General features: G+C 54.5%; 1 long non-coding RNA gene across 1 annotated transcript; it reads left to right on the top strand.

The window, feature by feature from the left end:
• The first annotated feature begins 13,543 nt into the window (after positions 1-13,543).
• On the top strand, positions 13,544-18,086 carry LOC127491683 (uncharacterized). The gene is made up of 4 exons (XR_007920548.2): positions 13,544-13,775; positions 14,889-15,381; positions 16,342-16,500; positions 17,133-18,086. It is a non-coding gene; the product is annotated as an uncharacterized lncRNA (long non-coding RNA).
• Positions 18,087-24,975: the final 6,889 nt, after the last annotated feature.

Genomic DNA, 24,975 nt, shown 5'->3' with positions numbered 1-24,975 from the left:
GGAGCTGGATTGGAAGTAGAGCATGCGGGACTAGAACCAGCGACCATATGGGATGCTGGTTCTGCAGGCGGTAGCTTTACCCCCTATGCCACATTGCCACCCCCATGAGCAGCCCCCGTGTTGCCCAGTGGACTTCGCATTGCACATGGAGGGGGGCCCAGCAGTCCCCAGAGCCTGGGTTTGCTTTGGAGAAAAACATTCTCTGGTGGGCGAGGGGCTCAGGGGTGAGGATGGGCAGCAGGCCAGGTTGGTGGTCCTAATCAACAGCTGTCTTGTCCACTTCAAGACTTTCCTAATTAATTGTCCTGCCCCTGCCAGTCCCCCATCTTCTATGCTGAACCCTGTCTTGCTCATGCTCGAATCCCCTTCGGGACTGTCCTGGGCACAGGGCAGGTGTGGACCCCCGCTCTTGCCCTCTTTGTTCACCTGACCAAATCACTTGACCTCCCAGGAACCTGGCCTGCTGGTCTGCAGAGCTCTTTGTGCCATGACCTTGTCCATCAGCCACTGTTCAGTTGGGCCCCTCCCAGGGGGAGAGGGCCCCAGTGGATGGCAGAGAATTCTAGAGTCTTAAGGTTGAAGGGAAGCTGGAAGACCCCTCCTCACACTCCTGACAACCCATCCTCATTCTCTGCTTGAGGGTGTGGGAAGGAGAAAGGGGGTCCTGAGGGTCTCTCCTGCAGCCAGCCCACCTGGGGACTTGCCAAGGCGCAACCCAGCAGTTCCTCACCCAAGAGTTTGATGTGGCCAAAACAAACAAAAAATAGAGAATGAACTTGAAATCCAAAGCTTCTGCTTTACAGACGGTCTCTTCCTTTCATATCTCTTCACTTCCTTTTAAATTCCTGGCGCAGCGTCTTCCCCTGTCACTCTGGTGACTTTCGCTGCAGCCCCCCGAGGTCGCTGTGCGGGATTACACACAGGGGTCCGGCAGCACGTGGCTATTTACCAGAGCCTCTCCCAGCCATCTCTGAGAGATGGAAAGCCAAGAGGGCTTCCTCCTCCTGCTGGAAGAGGGGAGGAGTCTAAGACGTAGAAGTGATGTGCCCAAGGTAGCGGAGCCGGGGGAAACTGGAGGTGAACGTGAGCCTCCGGCACTCGGCTGGGATGCTCTCCATCCCACCCAGAGGCTGCGCATCTTGTTTTAGAGAAGACTGAACGGATCCCCCAGCAGTGACGAGAGTGGTGCGAGGTCTCAGGCAAGTCACCGCCCACCCGGGTGTAGGAGGGTGTCTGCCAATGCCTTCTCTCCTTGATGCCATGCCACCTACCTGTCTGGAGGCCAGGATGCGCCGCCGGAAAGGCCTCAGGTGGGGGTGGGGGCGGGGGCCGGGGGCCGGGGGCATTCTTCCCTGAGCTGTAAGTGCCTTGCGGGCAGACACAGGCTCTTTTATTTCCTGCTGTTCTCAAAGGAAATAGAATCGAAGCTCAGTGCCTGGCCCAGAGTGGAGTCTCAGTAAATAGTCGCAGAATAACTGAGAAGAGGAAGTATGGAAACAGGGAAGGAGGGAGGGAGGGAGGGAGGGAGGAGGAAGGGGGACGGAGGGTTTCCAGCCCTGACGGGAGGCCGGGTCCTGAAACGGGTGGGCATGTGCCCAGGGTGCTGGCGGAAGGATGATTTATCTCCATTCCAAATCTCGGCTGTGCAACATCGTGGATTTTTCTCTCCCCTTTAATTAAGAACTAAATATAGATCTTAATTAAGACACTGATGAATTTAATTTGGAGTGGCATTAGGTCCCTAACTCGCAGCGCCCCGTGCCGTGGTTGTATCACGTGGGAGAGAAGCTAAATGCGTGCTCGCTTGTTACCACGCCACTACCTCCCCTGCAGAGCCCCTCACACTCATCCGCCCCCATCGGGAGGGTCTTCCGGGACCCCCGCTGCCTGGGCCCTCCTCATTCCCTCACATCACAGTGGCTGTGTCTTGCCTCCCCTGTTCTGACCAAGCTGGAGCCCTCCTTCCACCCCACCCCTCAGCTGCCGTGCCCACCTCCGTGTCCCTGTGCACACGGGACCCTCTGCCAGGAACGCCTTCACTCTCCCTCCCTACTCCCAGTCTGCCAGGCGCACCCCTCCCCTTCTTCCCATTCCTGCCCACCCGCTCGCATTCGATGAAACCCTCCCTGTGTCCTCCTGAACTCAGGTGCATGCTCCAGACCCCCACAGGGTTCTGTTGATCGCAGCCCTTACCACCTGCTCATATTATTTCATACCTGTCTTTCCTCTCTGCCCCTAACTTGGTTGAGTGCCAAGCACAGGGCCTGCACACATTAGATGACCAAGGAGGCAAGGCTGTTACTTTGAATCCCATCTGTGGGGCTCAGGGGCCAACCTCCTTATTTTTCAATGCATTCAGAAGATCTTGGTTGAACACCTACTGTGTGCTAGGCCCTGTGCTGGGGACTGCGAGAGACCCTTGGGCTTCAGTGGCAAGGGCAGGCGTGTCGTCCTGCTGTGCTGTGTGGAGTGGCACCGCGTGGCTCAGGCATGGGTCATCCATCACAGAGGAATCGTGGCCTTGTGGCTCAGAGCTGTCATCGTGGAGTCTGGCAGGCTGGGGCTGTGTGTGCTTGGAGGGTGGCAAAGTGAGCCTCCTTGTCCCTGCGGCGCACACGGTGCTCAGTAAGCAGCAGTGAGGTTGATGGAGGCATCTCGCTGACACCGAAACGTGGTTGGCGAGCGGGCAGCTTTCAGCTGATTGGGGGAGTGGGTTGTGCGATTCATGCACCACAAACAGGAAGACTGGAGTGTGGGAGGACTGGCTGCCCCCGGGCTCCACTTTCTGATACACTTTATCTGTGGCCCCAGGTCCCTCCTCTGTCCTGTGTGCTTCTCACCTGGGAATGGAGGGAGTGGGATGGAGTGGGTTCACCCTGCTTTTGTCATCGAGGGTGACTCTGTCCCCGGCTCCTCTTCCTCTCTTTCCTGACCGTGCACTGGTGCAGTTTCGTCACAAGTGTCCTGGGAGAGGGGACTCTGTCGGTCAAGCACACTCCCCACCCTGCAATGCCAGGCACTTAGCCCTCCCGGGTGGCAAGTGGGGACCGTTTGCAACCTGAAGAACTGGCTCATTCCCCTGATGGAGCTGCCTAGCCACAGTGCTGCCGTTTTGGGTGCTGGACAAAGGGCACCTCCTTTAAAACGTGCAGCTGCACACGCACACACACACACACACACCCGTCCTGTATGCTCTTGTTGCACAGTCTGTGTGAGGCTCTGGCCAGAGCTTCCCTGCCTCAGCACTCGGGACTTGTGGGGTCTGGTGACTCCTGGCCGTGGGGCTGTTCTGTGCACCACTGCCTGTTCACAGCTTCTCTGTCCTCTACCTGCCAGATGCCAGGTGCACCTGTCCCAGCTGTGGCAACCCCAGTGTCTCTGGAGGTTTCCAGATGCTCCCAGTGTAGTGAATTGCTCCATGCTAAACACACGTCATGAGCATTATCTTATACACCCGACAATCTGTGGTACAGGCATTATTCCGAGGCTTATTTTAGACGTGAGCAGACTGACTGGTGCTCTGGAATCAGGCAATCTGTTCAAATCTGGGCCCTCACTTCACCGTTCTAGCCTCCATTTTTCACCTTTAATTTGTTGGTAATTATGAGGGCACTTCTACAGGTATGTGGGAAAATGAACTTAAAAGATAGGTTTATGTTGGTACACACAGTTGTAGGAAATCCATGTGTCGGTGGGGTTTTCAAGAACATGGAAAACATGTATCACAGAAAAGCTATGCATAGATTTCAATTTTTTGTACCAAAATAAATTTTAGTTTTAATTTCATTTCCATAAACTTTTTGAAACCCTCTCATATACTTTGCTGTTGGGATTGTTAACAAGTTTTTAACACAGTGCTCTGTACGTGATACATGTTCAGTAAATATTAGCAAATATTCCTCTGTAGCTGCAACGTCAGACTCAACAAGCATTTCTGAGTGCTTACTGTGTGTGCTAATGTTAGTAACAGTACGTGTTGCGTGCTTACTATGTGTTGGGTGCTATGGTAATGTATTAACTCCCCTGACTTTCACAGGAATCCATGTGGTAAATATTATTGTTGTTATTTCTGGTGAGGAGTTGAAGCACAGGGAGCTAAATAACTCGCTAGTAACTTGAGATGTAGGGATTTGAACCCGAGACAGCCTGGCTTCAGGGCCCACGATCTTTACTATACTATGCTGTGGTGTCAAATTCTTTTTATTATTTTCTTTAAAATTTTTACCTATTAGAGAGAGAGAGCAAGAGTGAGAGCGAGAGAGAATGGGCCCGTTTGCTGGTTTACTCCTGAAATGCCTGCAATATTTGGTTCTGGGCCAAACTGAAGCCAGGAGCCAGGAACCCAGTCCAGGTTTCCCATGTGGGTGGCAGGGTCCCAGCTCTCTGAGCCAATACCTGCTGCCTCCCAGGATGCACATTAGCGGAAGCTGGAGTTGGAGCTGAGCTGGGACTTGATGTGGGATGTGGGCCCAGATGCCTGCCGCACTGAGGTCTTTTTTTTTTTTTTTTTTTAAGATTTATTTATTTGAAAGGCAGAGCTACAGAGAGAGAGGAAGAGGGAGAGTCAGAGAGAGAGAGAGATCTTCCATCTGCTGGTTCACTTCCCAAATGGCCAAAATGGCCAGAGCTGAGCCGATCCAAAGCCAGGAGTCAGGAGCTTCTTCTAGGTGTCCCACGTGGGTGCAAGGGCCTAAGGACTTGGATCATTTTCCACTGCTTTCCCAGGCACATTAGCAGGGATATGGATCAGAAGTGGAGCAGCTGGGACTTGAACTGGTGCCCATATGGGATGCCAGCACAGCAGGGGGCAGCTTAACCCTCAATGCCACAGCCAACCCCTCCATCCAGGTCTTAATAGGAGTCTTCATGTTCGCTTTTTTTTTAAGTCACCAACTCTTTCTCCAAAACTATACTAATTTGGTAGTTGTCCACGTTGGTAGCTAGCAGCCACATGTGGCTATTTAATTTGAAATTAATGAAAATGTAAAATTCTGATCCTTGATCATACTAGCCACATTCCGAGTGCTCAACAGCCTCACGCACTTGGTGTCTCCGTGTTAGACAAGAGAGAGAGAGTATTCCCATCATTGCAGGGTGTTCTAATGGACAACTCTGTTCTAGAGCCTGTAGGAGATGGGTTTCTTTGCTCTAAGAGTGTCTTGATGCCCCCTTAGATGACTGATGTCAGCCAATCAACTTTGTGTTCAGAATTATATAGCTACCAAAATATTCTGTTCACTTAACATTTATGAAGTTCCTACTCTGTGTCTGGAACGGCGTTTGGGATGGTGGAAACCAAGATAAATAAACGCGGTCCTTGCTCATAAATGCAGCTTGTGTTAGCAGTGGGCATCAGCTTGCAGAACTCAAGGCTGTGTTTGTACCACATGACCTAGGAACCCAATGCGTGTGATAGGTGCTAAACTTGTTCAGGAGCCTACATATCATGGTACCCAGGGCAGGGGTCAGTTTACTCTCTCAGAATTGGGCTCAGGGGTCCCTAAAGGAGGGAGGCAGGAACACTGCCTTGAAGGATGCACAGTGATCCCTGGGCTGGCAGAGATGGGGCCAGCCCCATCCCAGAGATGCTCAAACTCTCTTGACCAGGAGCTTCTCCTGCAAAGCTGGCAGCAAAGAGGATGGAGAGATGAGAAGGTGCGCATTATTTCAAGGGGAATTTGTGAATGAGTGAAGAACTTACATTGCAGGTGAACCCAGATTGGGTGCAGTGAGTTGTGTTAGAAATGCAGAGACAGAAGATATTAGGGTGTCACCTCTGCTTGTACCTCCAGAGACCCCAGCTTCCTTTTTTTTCTTAATTCCAGGCTGAGCCTTCCTCTCACCTCCCTGGAACTCTCAACCCCTTACTCTCCACGTCAGCTGACCCTGCCCAATTGCCCATCTTCCTGCTCCAATTCAACACTCCCCTAGCTCAGAAATTGCTTGGTGATATTGGGAACAATGAGGCCTGACTCTGTTAGTTCAGAGCAAAATGACTTTTTTTTGAAAAAGGGTATTGCATTCCTGGTGATGTATGGACAAGTCAGGAGAGCAGGAGGAGGGCGGGGCAGGAGGGGAAGGTGAGGAGTTGGGCTTCAGAGTGCAGGGAGGGTGGCTCCTGGGCCTGCAGAGCAGGGCCTTGCCTAAGCCCAGCTGAAAGAAAGGTCCTGGGGCTTGCCAGCCGGGAGGGGTGGAGCCATCAGGGCTGCCCACATGCCAGAGGCTGTGGAGAGCCATTGGGTGTAGCTCTATCTTGTCCTGTTGAACAAGACAGAGGGCTATGAACTGGTAGAAGGAAGAGGGTTCTCCAGAAGCACAGTCAGGAGCAGAAACTGCAAGCGAGTTGCCTTGGGTCACACAGCAAGTTAGAGGCTCTGTCACTGGACCCCAGGGTGTGTTTCTCTCTCTCTCTCTCTCTTTCTCTCTCTGAATGGTGTGAATATTTTGCTCCTCCTTGTTGCATGGTATGCATGTGACATAGTTTGTTTAACCATTCGCCTACTGAAGGGCATTTGGGTTGTTGCCAAGACTAGGCAAGACCTGTCTGTTTCTATTACTAGACTTTATTTCTAAAAATAAAGAGGGCTTGGGTTTACAGGAAAACCGAGTGACAAGTTACAGACGTATCCCACACACCCCTCCCTCTTCTATAGCTTCCTGTATGAGTCACATCTTGCATAAGTGTGGCACTTTTGTCCCACGATGAAGCACTATGGAGATGTGAATATCCACCGGAGCTCGTAGTTCGCACTGGGACTCCCTGTTTGTGTCATACGTGCTGTGGGTTTTCACGGTCGTGAAACGTCCTGCACCCCCACGACAGCATCGTACACCATGGGGTTGCTGTTTTAAGTAGTCTTAAGTACCCCCTGTGCTCCACTACCTCATTTCTCTTCCCCAAGAAGCCCTGTCAACCATGGATCTTTTTTATTGTCCCTACATTCCTGCTAGGGAGTTTTTGTTTGTGTCTCTTTGGTTGTTTTTTAAAGATGTATTTATTTGAAAGACACAGTGACATGAGAGAGAAGGAGAGACAGATGGAGATGGATTGTCCATCTGCCGGTTCACTCCCCAAATACTCTCCACAGCCAGGGCTTGGCCAGACTGAAGCCAGGAGTCAGGAACTCCATCTGGGTCTCCCAAGTGGGTGTCAGGGACTTAAGTCCTTGGGCCGTCATCTGCTGCCTCCCAGGTGGATCAGCAGGGAGCTGGCTCAGAAGATGGAGGGGGACTGGATCCCAGGCACTCGGATATGGGATGCAGGCGTCCCACGTGGGCTCTTAGTGAATTGTGGGGAGTTAGTTCCAGAGGTTTGTGAGCAGGTGCATGTGAACTGCTCTCTTTGGAGGACTGGCTATTGCTGGAACAGGCTGATTCAGCCCCATTCCACTGGTGCAGCTGTGGCTTGGTGCTCCAGGCTCTGTTTGGGGATGAGGGAGAGCAGAAGAGGGGAGGGGCGGCCTTGTCAACTGAGAGCTCAGCTCCGGGGGCTTTTCCACCCTAGAGGTCCTCGGAGACCCCCAGCTCTCAGCTCCTTTACAAGCCAGCTTAGAAGCCAGCTGCTGGCCCGTTTCCTCCCGGTGCCTCTGGCTCAGCCTGGGGCTGCCTCCCAGCTTGCAGGCTCCCCTCTAAGTCCCACTTTCATTTTTAAACAGACAGGAAAATAAGCAATTGATTTTTGGATATTACATAAGCTGGGCGAGGGAAACTTGAATCAGTGAAAAAACAGAGGGAGGGGTCTGAAGATCTTAAACTCAAACTACAAAAAGCCCACTCTTTCCAACCCAAACAGAGACAGCTGCAGACCTGCCATGATCAGAGAGCTGGCGCAGGTGGCCCCAGGCCCTTGGGAGAAGCCCAGCCCAGCCTGCCAGGCTCTGTGGTGTCCCACTGGAAGTCGAGACCAGGCAGGGCTCCTCCTTGCCTCCTGCCCTGCTCCTCAGGCCAGCCCTCCAAGGACCCTCTGCAGTTCCACGCTGACACTTGCGTTGCATTCTCAGACGACGCTTGGAGGCAAGACCGCCTGGGACAGGAGTTAGGGACACTCAGGACGTGAGGGTGGGAAGGACTCCCTCAGTTTACGGGTAAGGGAACTTGGGGTGACGTCAGTTTGGGACAGGGGTGTGGCTCTGCTTCCTGGTCTCAGGGCAGAACCCCTTTGACCATGCTGAGCTAATGTTAATCCTGGATCAGGTCCTCTCATTAAGCTCTGGAGGCCTGGGTGCCGGGGCTTCTGGGGAGGCTCAGGTGAGGATTCCCAGCCGCTGCTCCACGGAAGACTTCAGGTCGACTCCTCTTACAGTCCTGAGTGGGATGGCCTCCTCTATCCTGGCCAGAGCTTCTAGAACTCTCATCCCAACCTCTGCGCAAAGGCTGGTACATTCTATGTGCAAGGTGCTTGTGGAGGGAATGCAGGCTGGAGAGTCAGGCTTTGAGGCAGCATCCTGGCTTGTAGAGTCAATGAAAAGGTCACCCTTTGAGATCTTGTCAGGTCCCTCCCGTGGGGAAACCTACACTTTGGGATCAGGCTAGGGCAGCTGCCCCGGCATGCTGCCTCACCTCCCACTCTGTTGTTGGTGGCCTTACCAGGAGACCGCTCCTTTACTGTCCCCTTTGGTTGATTCTGAAATGGGGCCTTGTGGAGGGGAGGCCAAGACTCATTTTACTGCCACAGCCTTCGTCTGATGCTGTAGTGCCTGGCGCATTGGCAGAGGGGTGATGGGAACCGTGCCTGCTAGGTGCTCATCTTCCCACTGCCCGCCTGCTTCAGGGGCACAGAGACGCCCATGCAGGTTTATTCTCCACCTGCCAGTGGCCAGGGTGGGCCAGCTCTGCCTCCTGCCACTGTCCAGGAGCCTAACTCCAGACTGCTGTAGCTGTCTCGAAGATTGCAGTTTTGATCCTGTGGGAGGCCAAGCTGTGGGGAGCTGCATCCAAGACCAGGCTCTTTGACCCTCTCCTTGCCCAAGCCCTGCGTGAAGGCCAAGTTGCAGTTTGGCACATCCTGGGAGGGAAACTTGCAGCCTGGGGTGGGGACTAGGGGGAGGGGTCATCCCAGGACACGTGGTGCCGCAGCATGGAAAGCCTCTGCCTCCCCAGTCCCCTCTGAAGCCAGGCCAGGCACCAGCACTGAGTGGGCCCCTGGATAGACTCTGGAGTTGGCCCAGATCTCGGCATCACTGCAGGAGGAGTCTTTCTCGCTCTGCCCAGGAGTTTGCGAAGGCTGCTCAGCTGCCTTCAGCCCAAAGCCCGATCTCGGGTGACTCGTGTGCTATTTACAGAGTAGTCAGGTCTCACCTCTTGCTGCTTGTAAAGAGCCAGTGCCTGGACTCAGACACGCTGGGGTCCAAGACTAGCTCCGCTGCGTGAGAGCAGGGATGGGCGTCGGTGGGTCGCGGCTGCTGGAGTGGAGGTCAGGGCCCAGGAGGCACGTACTCCGGCTGCGGGGTAATTCTGGGGGTGTTGGGTTGGGGGAGCAGCCTTGGGAGCACAGAGCATGGGGGCTGTCACAGAGGCAGGCCCGAGAGCCTGCTGTCCACATCCTGGCCGCCCGCCCAGCGTTTCTGCATTCCTCGCGCAACCTGGGAGATGAAAGAGAGCACAAGCTGCCAACCCTCTGGCCCCTGGGCCTCGGAACGGAGGAAATGGCTGAATAATGAATGAGGCCAGAGCACTTCAGAGAGGTGGCCCTGGGGACTGTGAGGGCAGGGGGAAGAGGAATGGACAGGTTGGGGGTGGGGGCTGCAGACCTGGCACGTGGAGAGACCTGGGAGACCTGATGAGGCCTGTGGCTGCGGCTCCCACGGCAGGCCGGGGCGATTGACCTGCACAGAGGAAAGTGGCCGGGAAAGCTCGTCTGGGAGCTGTGTTACACACCCTGGGCCTGTCGCTGGGCCAGCCTCCTGCTGCTCTTCCCATTGTGCCCCCCACCCAGCAAAGCGACTTCGCTGAGTTTGTGGAGCTGAAGCCCTTCCAAGCAGGAGGGCTGCAGGACAGGACACTCATTCAGGGGCATTTTGGGAAGGGCAAGTTCAGCCAGGAGGCAGCGGTGTGCATGTGTGACTTCCGGCAGGTGCTGGACGAGGGCGGCTTGCGTGGCAGAGGGCGCGGAGGCTCCTCGGGGCCTCCCTGCCAGGCACTTGCTTGCTCCTGGTGATGAGCTGCTCCCTTTACTTGAAGCTGCCCTTTCCCTTTTTAGTAAGCAATTCAGTGATGGGGCTTCCGAGGGCGTGCCCTGGGAGACCACCTCTCTTGCTCTCTCTGTCGTCCGTGTACTTTCTGCATGGCCACAAGGGGCAGCAGCCGCTGAAGCTCACCCTGCAGAGCGAAGGGGGCAGAGCTCCGTCGAGAGCTCACGGTTGGTTGGGGTCCTTCCTCTTGGAGTCCACGGGATGGCTCTGTCAGTCCACACGTTCCCCTTCGGATGAGAAATAAACTGCAGCGTGGTGAGACTGCATGCCTTGACCCAAAGCATATCACCAGCAAGCGGGTAAGCTGGATTCACATTTATGTGGCTGAGCTGATGTCTGAACCCTGGTCCCTCTTCATGCCAAGCTGGGACTTGGGTGGGTGGGTGGGGCTTCTCTTTTACCTGTTGAGCATTTGGAGGGCCTTTCTGTCAGGCTCACGGTTGGGCGCCTTCTTGGGTGAGTCCCCCACTCTCATGCGTGCCTTTGTTGGTGGCTGAACATGTTTTGGGCTGGGGAGCCTGTCTGGTCCTGACCCCCTTCCAAGAGATTCCTTTTACCCCTTGTTTGCAGAGCCTGGTAGAAGCAGGGTGGGGGGTTCTGTGTTTGCCAGGTTGCCCCCAACCACCTCACAACCCTTTTCTCTGCTGTGGGTGCTGTCCCAGGCTTTCTCTCTCTGCCACCAAAGCAAGCAGGACCCCCTTCCCTGGGCTCTGATTGGCCTAGACCCTGAGGCACACCTCTCCCCTGGGGCCTGCCACCTGGCCACCCTGAGCTGAGCTCTCCCAGGCCTGCCCTGACTGCTTGCAATGAATACTGACCTCAATGAAAGCCCCTTTGCAAGGACAAAACTGGGTGCTGTGCCGCCTCCTTCCCCAGACACCTGAAAAACTGCCTTGAGGAGCTGGAGACAGGAGCCCCATCTCTGCCCCTGAGCAGGCTGGTTTGGCAGGAAGGACCTCTGCTTTGGTGCGAGCCAGCCTGGGTCCCGAGAGGGCTGGGAAGGCCTTACACACACTGCACAAGGGCTGCAGGTGGGAGAGGGCTATGGCCGGAGGTGCACCGCCCTCTTAAGGGAACCTGGTGAAAGTTTGAGGCCATCTGACCTTCGTGTGTCACCCTGTTCTGTTGCCAAGCCCTGCTGCAAAGGCTGACCATGGCTGCTTGCTGTTCGGCCCAGCTCTGAGGCCCCTCTGGGCAAAGTCACGTTGGAACAACCAACCCTCCACGCCTGTAGATTCCGTCCAACCCAAACACACATCTCACAACTTGCACTGTCGTTCATGTTTTATTAGTATAAGTGCCTTAAAAGCAGATCAGAGATTCAACTAATTTGCTCATTAGTAAAAGGAAATTAGCCATTTGAGATCTGTCCTAATAAAATTAGCCTGGCGACGAACGCTTTGTTGCCGTGTTTATTAGATTACCATACTCACCGTATTCTAAAGGCCGGAGCGGGCGTCAGCAACTCTGCAGGGTATTCTTGTCGCTTCTCTCTTCCTCTTTTGTGTTCTTCCTTTCAGGCCTGTGGAGACATTTTTCTCTCTCAAGGCTAATTGGGAAGCCCTAACCCAAATCAATGCTTTGCTCACAGAATCCCAGGAGCCCCAGGGGCGCTGGCTTCGCAGCTCCTCTGCGCCTGCCGCCGCTTCATCCCACCCCTGAGGTTTTCTGTGTGGTGTCAGTGCATTTGGTGCCGCTGTAACGGAGGCCCACAGATTGGGTGAGTTACAATGAACAGAGATGTCTGGGGGCTGGGAAGTCCAACGTCAGCGTGCTGGTGTCTGACCAGGGCCTTCTTGCTGGGTCACACATGGCAGAAGCACAAGGAGAGAGAGAGAGAGAGAGAGCAAGAGGGGGCAAGCTCACTGCCACAATAATGAATCCACTCCTTCTGTTGGCATTAGTTAGTTATCAGGAATTAGTCCACTCATGAGGGTGGAGCCCTGGTGCCCTCCCGACCTTCTACAAGTCCCACCTCCTGGGGCTGGCATGTACCACAGTGTTTAAATCCCCCTTGGAACACCTGCGTCTCCTCTCAGAGGGCCTGGCTCCGAGTCCCAGCTCTGCTTCAGGTCCAGCTTCCTGCTGCTGTGCACCCTGGGTGACAGCAGATGATGGTTCAAGTGTTTGAGACCCTGCCCCTGACGTGGGAGACTCAGACTGAGCTCTGGGCTCCTGCATTTGGCCTGGCCCAGCCCCAGCTGTTGCAGGCATTTGGGGGCGTGAACCAGTGGATGGAAGGTTTCTCTCTGTCTCCCTGTCTTTCTCTCTGTGTGTCTTTATTTGCCTTTCAAATAAAAACAAAAAGAAATGCCACCTCTTCATACCATTCCAATGGCAACTACACATCAACATGAGTTTTGGAGGGGACAATCACTCGAACCATAGTACTGGGCCGTTCGATGGAGAAAACACCCTCCTGCCACCCCACCTCAAGGCCAGAGAGAAACCTGCAGCAGCAGGCATCCCCTACTCCCTACATTGCCACGTGGGTCCTTGCTAGGGTCTCCCTGCCTGGGGAACCTTCTGGATTACATCCCAGTTTAAGAGCACCCCCAAATTTGCATGGCTGACTTCATCCAGGCGTTTGTTTCTGTTCCCTGGAGGTGATCCACACTGTGAATGTGTCAGCTCACCGGCTGGCTTCTCTCCGCATGTGCTTGGCTACCTGGTGCATCCCAGTACACACTGAACCCCGGGAAGGTCCCACCTGGGTCTGGGGCCCAGGAAGGGATATGTGGATGTTGTGTAGCCCCTAACCAACCCAGGACTGTCACTCAGGAGCGAGTGCTCCCTGGCATCACCACGGCCCCCGGCTGGTGCCCCTCTCTCCCAGCCTTTCACCCTCCTGGTGCAGCCCACTGGAGACCACAGGAGCGCGTACTCCAGGCAGCTGGTGCTTTCTCTGCATTCTTCCATTTCATCTTCTGGATGACATTAGGAGGTGGACCACACTGTCATTCTCATGTTAAGGGTACAGGACTGATGTTTGGAAAGTTCCCCCAGATACCCCTGGTGTCAGCGTCAGAGGAACAATTTGAGTCCGGTTTTACCATCTCGGACACCTAGCTCTAACCACTGTGCCACCCGGTGTGCATGGGTGAGAGTCCGCTGCCTGCCCACACTGGAGCATGAGACGTGAGCCTCCCAGACATGAGGCATCTCTGTATGCCTCACAGTGCCTGGCACAGGTTGGCATATGGTGAGAGCAGGTAGCTAGAGGAGGCTCGGTCAGGCAGCCCAAACTACACTGGAGGCAGAGGCCCGCCGCAGGGGCCCCAGGACGGCCCCTGGCCATTTTTCCTCCTCTCCGGTTGTGCCAGCCACACCAAGCGTAGCTTTTCCCTGCCCCTCCCGGGTCCTTCCTATCCTGGAACAAATCATTGGCTCAGACAACAACGATGTGTTTATCCCACAGGATGTGACTCTGAATATTAGAATGTCAGAAGCAGCTGCCTTCGCAATAAGTTGCTGTCAGCGAGGAAATAAAAGGGGAGTTGCAGTTATTTAATTTGGAGCATGCTGGCGACAGGCTGGGCCTGAAGACTCACTGCTACTCTCCCAGCGGCACCTGCAGCAGACCCAGTAGGACCCTGTCCTTGGTTCTTGTCCTCTCGAGTCTGGGTGGGGCTGCTCACACCTTCCACCAGCCCTTATGTCCCTCCCGGATGCCCAGCGCTGAGCTCCTCTCCTCCGGGGCCCTGCCCTCCTTACAGCCCTCCTGCCCCATGTTGAAGAGAGGAAGCTGGGGCTCAGAAAGGCTGAGTAGCCAGGTCTTCTAACTCCACACACAGAGATGGGGAAGGAGGCCGGTACCAGCGGCTCCTTACTGAGTGCCTCCCATGGGCTTGGCCCAGGAATATCAAGATGAGAGAGATGCAAGGTTTGGACTCTCACAGTGATGGGGTGTGTGTGCCTCTGAGCTCTTGTTCTCAGGGGATACCTGGGAATGGGGTGAGCATCTGCTGGGGGTGGGGGGGTACTGGGGGTGGGGCCTCCCTGACTGGTGAATATTTGGAAACTGAATCTTCCTACCTCCAAAAGCAGGTCATCTCCTTCCTTTGACTTTGACCCCAATCTGCTCTGTGGGATACGGTGTAGGGGAGGAGGCCTAGGGCACCAGAGGGGGGGTGGGGGGATCCAGGCAGGGACTCAGGAGTTGCTCTGGGAGAAGACCTGCCCCCAGCCCCCTCGGGGGAGGCATTTGGGGGCATCCTTGTGAGCAGATGCCCCAGAGAGGGAGAGAGCAGAGCACAGGCTTTCGAGTGGGCCACGTCAGGGTACAGATGCAGGCCACCAGCTGTGTGAACTCCGATTAATTCCTTAACCCACCTGGGCCTCGATTCCTTATCTGGAAGGCATGGGAGTGGAGCTGAGAGTGCAGGGTTTGGGGGTGACTCTCAAGGCAGGGCCCAGCCTGACTTTCAGCCAGGCAAAGGAAGAGGTCACCAGGCCTGGACCCTGAAGGGCTGGCTCAGCTAATGCTCCTGGAAACCCCAAGGTCACCTAGAATCAGCCTCTCTAACCCCAGTCCCTACCCGGAGAGCCCCTGTGGAGGGGTGGAGGGAGGGCATGCAGAGTGGGACAGGCATCCCGGAAAGAGGCCTCACATCTCTGTGGAACGAGAAGGGGGTGCTGGAGGCTCCTAGCCACCTCGGCATTCACCCCGTTTCCTCTCCGTTCCTTCCTGAACCCCAGGCTCCGTCCTGCCGCACTGTTCTCTGGTCCTGCAATCCAGGACCTCAGGAGACCCCAGCATGAAGTCCACCGGAGCAGGCGAGTGTGAGCTGGAAGCCCTCAGAGTGCGGAGGAGAAGCGTGAGGAAGAGGGAACGCGGGTTCCAGTCCCAACTCAGCACTTGCTGGGTTTGTCACCTGGGCGGTTGCAGTGCCCCTTGGAGCCTTTTCCGCATCTCGAGAACCGTGGCTATTGGCCGGGCTCACAGACTGTGGTGAGGCCAATGGGCAGACTTAAGTAGCAGCGTGGTGCCTCGCCACCGTGGGTGTGGGTCCTCCTGGAAGGGCAGCTCTGACCACACCCCTGGCAGCCTCTGGCCTTCCTCCGCCCTGACGTCACTCCCTGACGTCCAGAGTGGAGCAATGAAGGAACTTCGAAATTGGAGGCAGTCCTGCTCTTCAGTTAATTCTGTGCCCTTTCTGTCCTTCCTCTCCTCCTGGGTCTTCCATTGAAGGTGTGTTGGGCTCCAGTTGCTGTCACCCCACAGGTCTCTGAAGCTCTGTTCATTTTCTTTGGATAATTTTTCTTGCCGGGGTTGTTTTATGGGCGCATATTCAATTCAAGTTCACTGATAGTCTCTTTTGACATCTCATATCTGCTTTTGATCCTATCTAGTGAAGCTTATATTTTCAAACTCTAAAATTTCCATTTTGTGGTTTTTCAGTTTCTGTTTCTTTATTGAGATTCCCTATTTAATTAAGTGGTTGTCATTATATATTTCTTTAAGTTTTGGAACATGGTTTATTCATTAAATGCAGTTATATTTTTAATAACACATTTATTAATTCATTAAGCACATTTATAATGGTTGCTCTTGAAGTCTTTGTCTCCTTCATCAATATCTATGTCTCCTTGGAGAGGTTCTATTGACTGCGTTTGTCTAAGTATGGGTCAATTTCTTGTTTCTTTGCATGTTGTAATTTTGTGTTAGGAACTGGACAAGTTAGATAGTATGTTGTACAAATTCTGGAATCTGATATTTCCCCCTTGGGAGGTATTGCTGGTTTTTTTCTTTTTTCTCTTTTTTTTAGTAACATATTTGGACTTAATCTGGGGAATATGTCTCCCTAGCGGTGCATAGCTACTGATGTCTCTGCTCAGTCTTCTAAAAATTATTTTTGTTTTTCATCCTGGCCTCCTAAGTTTGTCTTTATGTCCATGTGGCTTGGTGGTCAGCCAGTAATGAGTCAGAGGTGTGTGCAAACGCCTCAAGTGGGAAGGCCCCCATCCTCTGTGTGTGTACCAAGGGGGTGCACGTCCCAAGTGCAGGCAGCTTTCGAGCCTTTCCTGCCTTTGCTTCCCACCAGGCCACAGGGTCTCCCCTGCATTTGTGCAGCCTCCCAGGATGCTTCGGCAGCCCCTGGTGCCTCTCTGATCTCCAGAGGCTGATTTGTTCCTCTGCTGTTTGCTCCAGTTGAGACTGTCACCTCCGTCCTGCCAAGCTGTAGGCCCTGCACATCTGCTTCCCCACTGTCAACCATTGGACACAGACTCCAGGTCTTCTGCTCCAAGTCAAATCAGCCCTCCCGCAGTGAAGATCTGATTTTATAGTTGGCCTCACTCAGAACCACAGGTGAGTGCAGGGATGGGAGCAGCCTCAGCTCAGAATTTTGCAGACTCTCTCTTTTTTTTTTTTTAAAGATTTATTTATTTATTTGAAAGAGTTACACAGAGAGAGGAGAGGGAGAGAGAGAGAGAGAGAGAGAGAGAGAGAGAGAGAGGTTTTCCATCCGATGGTTCACTCCCCAGTTGGCTGCAACGGCTGGAGCTGCGCTGATCCGAAGCCAGGAGCCAGGAGCTTCTTCCACGTCTCCCATGTGGGTGCAGAGGCCCAAGGACTTGGACCATCTTCCACTTCTTTCCCAGGCCACACAGAGAGCTGGATTGGAAGTGGAGCAGCTGGGCCTTGAACTGGCACCCATATGGGATGCCTGCACTGCAGGCCAGGGCATTAACCCACTGCGCCACAGCACTGGCCCCTCTCACTTTTCTTATTACAAGTTCAATTTCTCATTAAGAAATGGTTCTTGATTCATTGTTTTCCCTCTGGTTGATTCCCAGAGCCCTGAGCTTGCTTTCTCTGTTTTCTTCTTCCCTCCCTCCCTCCCTTCCTTTCCTATTTTGTACAGTTTTAAAAGCGATTTTGTGAAAAGGATTTGCTGACCACTGCCAGAAACCCTGTCTTTGTTCTTGATACCTTTTCAGTGTGTAAGTGGAAGAACACGGCCTGCGCAGTGTCTCCTAACCTCATAGCCTTTGGTGATTGGGAACCTCCCAAGCAAGCCTGATTTGGAGATTGAGAGTCCTGGTTGCCACCTCTGAGTCCAGTGCTCCTTCCAGACGGGAAACCAGGCACCTCCCCAGATCTGGGTCTGAGGGTCCATCAGCCCTGCCTGCTCCGCGTCACTGATCAAATGGAGGGGAGTGGTCTCTGGCTGGGACCTGTGAAGTTGCAACCTTATGTGGTTTATCCCATTTGCCTCACCCCGCTAGAAGAGGGGCGTCTGTCTGGCCTCTTTACCCAAACTACCTCCAGGACCCTGCAGCCTGCAGAGCTGCAAGCTTTGTTCTCTTCATGGATCTTTCTAGAACATGTGGTGGCCACCTCACACTCTTGCTTAACTGCCTAGTGGCTCGACACTTGTTTTTGGATAGTAACATCACCTTCTATCCTGGCATTCAAAAGCTTCCCTGATCTAGACCCCAGCTCGCTTGTGGCTTTAGCTCAGATGCTGCCCACTGAGCCTTGGCCCAGTGGAATGGTTTGCCGCCTTTGGTTGAGCCATGCTCTCTCCCATCTCTGTGCGTTCACCCGTGCCATTCGGATGCCCTGCTGCCTTTTCCATCTGTAGACCCCTCCCCATGTGGCCATGGCCATTGTCACCTTGGCAGGAAGCCCTCTTTAGTTCCTCGCTGGAGGCCCTGTCTTCAGCTCATCTTTATATCCCAGCGTCCGGCACGGTGCTGGGCGCCCAGCCGGGTCCTCATTCGTCTGTGCTGATGCCAGGGTGATCTTTCTACAACCTTTCCCGCCAGAGGTGAGTGCACTCGACAGTTCTCGGTAGGTTTTGAAGCCTTTGGAGTAGGATTTATAATCTGATTATATGCAGAAGTAGGATCCACATGACAACATTCAATTAAATTCAGTTCTAAAAATCATTTTGGGTGGCTTTTAGCTTACTTGATATTCATCGTCAGTAATGCTTGGAGCCCCTCCCCGCCAGCTCTGTACTCAGGCTCTGTGATCGCCTAATTTAGTTTTGTCCATCTGTTGTAAACAGTTGTCTCTGGACCCTGCAGAAACAACCCCCCCCCAGCTTCATCCCACCTTCACCTGTGAAGTCAGGGGTCCTGGTGCTCATTGCTGCCACCGCGGCTTTTCTGGGAGGCTGGCGTGTGGGTGTGCACGAGTGTGTGAACAAGTAGGTGTGCCTGTGTGGGTGTGTGCATGTGTGTGTGTGTGCGAACAAGTAGGTGTGCCTGTGTGGGTGTGTGCATGTGTGAGTGTGTGTGTGAACAAGTAGGTGTGCCTGTGTGTGTGTGTGTGTGTGTGAACAAGTAGGTGTGCCTGTGTGGGTGTGTGCATGTGTGAGTGTGTGTGTGAACAAGTAGGTATGCCTGTGTGGGTATGTGCATGTGTGAATGTGTGTGTGTGAACAAATAGGTGTGCCTGTGTGGGTGTGTGCATGTGTGTGAACAAGTAGGTGTGCCCGTGTGGGTGTGTACATGTGAGAGTGTGTGTGAGTGTGTAAACAAGTAGGTGTGCCTGTGTAGGTATGTGCATGTGTGTGTGAACAAGTAGGTGTGCATGTGTGGGTGGTGCATGTGTGAGTGTGCATGTGTGAGACAGTGTTTGTGCTTAGGAGGAGGGAACTGCGTCGCATGGTGTGGGACCAGCCTGTTATTTTATTATTTCTTCTTTTTAATCACCAAATTACTGGTGCTGGCGAGTATTAAGATTAATCCTGTAAATCCCTCCTGAGCCGTGGCGATCCCTTCACCAAGCCCCTTCCCGGATGTCACACAGTCCAGAAAAGAGGCTCCTGAATGAATCCTGCCCTTGCTAGAGGAACTGGTGACTTTGACTCTCCAGCCAACTCCCAGTACCCTCTGGGGGTACTGGTTGGGACCCTGCCCTCTGCCCGCTTCTCCAAGCCAGTGGCTCCCTGGGTGAAGTGGTAAAGGTGCTGTTGGCCACCCCTCTGGCTTAAGGGATTGGACGTCAAGAGCTTTGAGAAAGCCCCCAAGGGTACGGCGAGGTCTCCCATGTCATTCCACAACTTCCAGAAAGATCCATACTCAATCAGTTCCTAATAGAGAAGTCACATCTCCAGGGATATTGATAGGATGGATAAAAGGCACCCTCCTCGTGTTCCCCCCTTCTCAGGGACAGCTGGACAAAGCCCACTTCACCCTGGGAAGCCCCTTCCCACAGCTTCTCCCATTCACTGTAGTCCCATTTCTACACAGGTCTGACCCCACCTGCCTGTGTCTCACTATTTTTCTGTTTCAGTGCTTATCACTGTGCCTAGAATGTGAGTTGGAGTGCGCCCATAGGAGATTTATTGAATGGAAGACCGAATGGGTGGATTGTTTGGTTAGAGAATGTTATTGATAGAAGTTTGGTAGGTTAAGGAAAAGCAACAAAGATGGCGAAGCCCTCTAGGGCATAGTGATGGGGTGGGGCCTGTTACCACCCAGGCGTGGCCCACGCAGCAGAAAGGAAGGGACCAGCAGGTTGAGAGCTGAGCTGGAGGAGTGCTGGCGTCAGGGAGAGGTCTGGCAGGAAGCCTCTTGTTGTGTCTCCCCTGGTGAACTCTGAGTTACAGTAGAGAGAAAGGGAGCTGGGGTGATGCGACATACCCAGGTGGGCTTTCTGGGACACAGAGCAGCTGGAGAGGGGCACAGGTAGGAGTCGACGGGGAGTTGTGGGTGCCTGACTCTGGGAACCTGTGAGAATCCTCAGGCCTCTACTCATCCAGGGCTGGGCTGCAGGTGGGGAGGTAGGCAGGTGGGTCTCTGAGTCTGTGTCCTGGAAATGCAGAAGTGTGGCCCAAGCTCCGCCAGCCAGCCAGCCAGCCAGCCAGCCCTCCACCTGCTTACCTGGTCTCTGGTTGCAGAGCCCACCAGCCGTTCCCCTTTCTGTTCCGTCCTATTAGACACCAGGCAAGAGTCAGCGGCTGTCAATGAGACACCAATGCAGCATACTCTCCTAATCGATACCGGAGTGGAGAGGGAAACAATTAGTGGCTTCTTATCTTCCAAGAAGTGGGCTGCTCTTGTGCAGGGCAGAGGTGGAGGGTACCTGGCTGGGGACACTGAAGTGCTTCATAAATCAACACTGGGTCCTGTGGGATTCCAGGCCAAGGTGTTGATGGACAGTTGCAGGGCTGGTTGTCTGGGTTTGGTTGCAGGTGGGGAAGGGTCTGGGAGATGGTCTAGATGTCCCTAGGGAGTGAATCTGGAGTTGAGGGAGGGAGTGAGGCATCGTCAGGCTCCAGGAGCTTGGCCTCACAGCCTCCGAGGGGAGCTTTTCTTGGTCCACTCCAGGCTTGGCCATGAATTCCCAGGTCACAGAGCCGAGCCTTCAAGCCTGAAGAGCTTCAGTCATCAGATGGACAAACCATGTCCTCTTACAGAGGGGGACACTGTGGCTTCATGAACACAGTAGCCTACCCAAGATCGCACAGAGTGCCATGGCTGTGCGACACGTTATCTCATGAAATCCTTTTAACAAGTCTGCGAGGTGGGCTCCATCTGCACTGCATCACAGCCAAGGAGGTAGAGGATCAGAGAGGCTAAGGAATTGATGGAGGCCACACAGCCCGAGAGTGGAGAAGCCCAGGTCTGTCTGGCTCTCCTGTCCGTGCCCCTCCATGAGATGTGCTGAGACAGCACGCATCATCAGCCTGGGGTCAGCTCCTCCTCTCACAGCCTGGGAGGATAGCGCGGAGGCTGCACTGCTCTGTGTTTGGGATGGTGCATGAGGGTCAGTAGGGGGATAATTACTGGGACCACCTGCCTTTCCTTGGCTCCTTGGAGCTCAATGTGGGTGACTTTCACTAGTCCATCTGTAGGGCTGACCTCATGCAGGTGCAACTAGTGGGACAGACATACCCGGAGGTCCCAGGTCCCGGTGAAGGGCGGCCCACGTGGAAGGTGCCTGCTGTTGGGAACAGAGGGAAGACACTACTGGATCCTGCCCTGGGCACACCCTGTGCATGGAGTAGCTGTGCCCTCCTCCTCTTGTCTTCCCTGGTGGCCTAGAATCTTGGAACCCTAGGATGAAGGGGACAAGCTTGCTTTCTAATACTTGGACATTTCTGCAGTGCCCTTGCCTAGTCTTTGCATAGCCATAGCAGCAGGAAGCTCACTTCTGTCTACATCAGAGCTTCTCCAGGGTGCTGTCAGTGGTCATGTTTTGTGAATTCATCAGGCTGCCAAGTTGGGTGCCCAGTACCCCACGGCTGGGGGCGCCCTGTGGGTTCCTTTTCCTCAGGGTGTGCTCTCTGTGAACCACAATGTGGGAAGTGACAGGAAGCACTGCTGGGTGACACAGTTGTCAGCCCTAACTTCTGAATCCTTGTGTGGGGCCCAACCCGTCTGTCTGTCTTTTTTCAGATTTATTTTTTTTTATCTGAGAGGCAGAGTTACAGACAGAGAGAGGGAGAGACAGAGAGAAAGGTCTTCCATCCACTGGTTCACTCCCAAAATGACTTCAACAGCCAGAGCTGGGCCAATCCGAAGCCAGGAGCCAGGAGCTTCTTCTGGGTCTCCTATGTAGGTAGAGGGACCCAAGGAGTTGGGCCATCTTCTACTGCTTTCCCAGGCCATAGCAGAGAGTTGGATTGGTAGAGGAGCAGCCGGGACTCGAACCAGTGCCCATATGGGATGCCGGCACTGCAGGCGGCGGCTTAACCTACTACACCACAGCGCTGGCCCCATCCAAACTGTCTTGCATCTACAGCTGAAATTTTATCCTTTATGAGGCAAAGGGTCGAGTCCATTCCCTTGCAGCTCTTTCAGTATTGGAGAGTTTGTCCTTGTGAGTTTTCTGCAGGCTCCATAAGCCTGTTTCCTTGAATCTCTGTCCTCTGACATGATTTGAAGTCTGTCCCCATCCTGGTCACCCTCCTCTGTGTAGATTTCTTAGGCTAGGAACCCAATTCTGCAGGGAGGATCGCCTGCAGGGTCAGACGGGACTGCCGCTGTCCTCATCTGGGGCCTTGGGTCTCCACAAGGGCCCCACCCCATCAGGGTGGACGGCAGCCCCTCCTCAAGGCTGACTTTCTGTCATCAAAAAAGCCCCAAAGTCCTTTGCCCAAGGACTGGATGAGACCGTATTCCAGGATCATCCCTTATGGCCATGGAGATGCCTGTTGAAGGCTGCTGCCATCTCCACTCTGTGCCTTGGTTAAGAAGAGCCAATTAGGGGCTGGCGTTGTGACGTAACGGGTTAAGCCACCACCTGAGATGCTGGCATCCTGCATATGGGCGCCAGTTAGTGTCCTGACTGCTCCACTTCTCATCCAGCTCCCTGCTAGTGTGCCTGGAAAGGCAGTGGAAGAGAGCCTGAGTGCTTGAGCCCCTGCCACCCTCATGGGAGACCCGGATGAAGCTCCTGGTCCCTTGCTTCAGCCTGTTCCAGTCCCAGGTTGTTGTGGCCATTTGGGAGAGTGAACCAGGGGATGGAGGCTCTCTCTTTGTCTCTGTCTCTCTATTATTCTTTCAAATAAAAATTAAAAAAATCTTAAAAAAAACAAAACCAGAAGAGCCCACTGGCAAATGTTTCTGGGTGGTAGCTACATGCTCAGCCTTTTGGTTCCTCTTGTGAGAAGAGAGAGGCGCCGTGAGGGTGCCGTGGCCACCCAAGGCTCCCGAGGGGACAGAGCTGTCGCACTCGGTTCTTGGCCTCTTGGTGTGTCCTTCCACGCTCCCACTGCCCCTGGGATCCTGCCCGCGGCCCTGCAGCTCTGTGCTCGCGCTCTTTTCTGCTTCCTGCTTGCCCGTGGGTCCTGCCCAGCCTCAGGGAGTGTGGAGGCGGCTGAGGTCTAGCCAGCCCTGTCCTCCATCCTCAGGGCAGGCAAGCTGCCCAGGGTGGATGGGTTCATCCCGAGCCGGTGGTCAGACGCTGGGGACACAGGTCCATTCTTTTGGCCTTCAGAGGCTCCTCCCAGCCTGGGCCAGTGGCCAGGGCAGCTGCTGTGTGTGCTTTGGCTGTGACACCCTGAGCTCGAGTCAGGCAGACCCGAGGCCTAACCTAGACTTTACTTACTGCCTGTGTGACCTTGCCATTTCCAAGTCCCAGTGTCAAAATCTGTGATCTGGGCACGGGACATCTACCTCCCAGTGCTGATGTGCCACCATGGGGCCCAGTGCTTACCTAGGGCCCTGCGTGGGGTCAAGCTTCGGTCTTTCTACTGATGACAAAATCTGTGCTGTCCAGGGTGAGGAGTCTGAGCAATGTGGGGATGACTTGAGAGCGGGTTGGCTGTGCACGGTGTCCTCAGCGGTGCCCCTGTCGGACGGCAGGGCTCCCTTCCAGGGCTGGCCTGCCAGGCTGTGGAGCCCGGGAGCTTCCTGCGCGAGTTGCTGTCGCCGCTGCCGCTGGCACTTCAGGTCCTGCAGGAGCTGTTGCCTCTGCCCCTGGCTCTGGTGACACTGCGAGTAAACAGCAGTTGTCAGAGTCGATTTAACGTTGATATTTTTATCACATATCAGGGCCTGGCGCCATGGCAAGGAATGACAGAAACAGAATGCTAAGTAATTTCTCTAAATAATGTACGCTCCCCGGGCTGCCTGGAGGGACAGTGGGGGCCTGGGCTTAGTTTTCGGGATTTATGCAGGGGACACATTAAGTCCCCTGTGCCCAGAGTCCTGCTGCTGACAGCCTCATTTGGGCTAGCTCCTGGGAGAGTGCAGACAATCACCACAGGGCAGCAGCAGGAGATGGACAGAGCCAGGGATTGGGGGGAGGGGGAGAGAGAGAGAGAGAGAGAGAGAGAGAGAGAGACTGTGACTCAATCAGTCCCTGTTGATGTGATTTGAGGTGGAGGGTGCGGTGGGGAAGGGAAGACAAAGAAGCAGAGGGAGGACCTGAGAGTTAGAGGCAGAGGCTGGAGAGAGAGGAGGAGGTGCAGGTGGAGGGAGACAGAGAGTGAGAGAGAAGCAAAGTAGGAAAGACAGAGATGGATGGGAGGGAGGATGGCCTGGGACGGGGGTGCCGTGGGACCGGGCGAGGACAGGGCGGGCAGATTAGGCAGATGGCAGATCAGCACCGGGAAGGCCACGGCAGCGGTGCCAAGCCAGCCCAGGGCCCCGGAGTGTGAAAAGCCTGCCATTTGCAGACCTCTGCCGTCCTGCTCCCCCAGCCCCTGATCCTCAGTTTCCTCTGAGCACCAGGGAATCCCTTGGGTTTCAGGGGAGACAGGGAGGTCAAGATTGTGCAGAATCAAAACGTCCTGAGTGGATTGAGCCACCCAGCCCAGCAGCCAGGGAGGGGAATGTCCCACCTCTTCGCCCCTTCACACTGCCTGGGGTGGGGGTGGGGGGACCAGGGGCAGGGGCCCACCACAGGCCAGTGCCTGGCAGCATGAGCAGCAAGACATCCAAGGGCACTGCCTTTCACCAAGGGGCGTCCCTCTGCAGCCTCCCGTCTCCGGACAGGGAGAGTGTCTTCCTCCTCTCTCATTCCGGCGCCCAGCGAGGTGTCTGGAATACATTAGGTGGCCAGTGCATGTTCATGGAAGGAAGGAAGGAGTAAATGAGCCATCTCAGGGTGAAGGAGACGCAGAGGCGTAGGGAGGTTAAATGACCTTGTCCCCAGCAGTGGAAGTGGAGCTGCCGGGCTGCGGAAAAAGGTCTTCCCATTTTTCCTTAACTGTCTCTGGAGCAGAGAGAAGCTGAGGCCCTGTAACCCTGCTTACACTGGAGCAGGAAAATCTGGGGTCCGGATCCGGGTCTTCCTGCATTCTCATTTCCCCCCGTGTTCCCTCAGCCACTCTTCTCTAGCTCCCTCCTCTGCCAGCCCAATCTGCCAGGGAAATAA

This window comes from Oryctolagus cuniculus, chromosome 1 (assembly GCF_964237555.1).
Source record: "Oryctolagus cuniculus chromosome 1, mOryCun1.1, whole genome shotgun sequence".
In the NCBI taxonomy this organism is placed as follows: domain Eukaryota; kingdom Metazoa; phylum Chordata; class Mammalia; order Lagomorpha; family Leporidae; genus Oryctolagus; species Oryctolagus cuniculus.
This window is presented reverse-complemented; position numbering and strand designations above follow the sequence as displayed.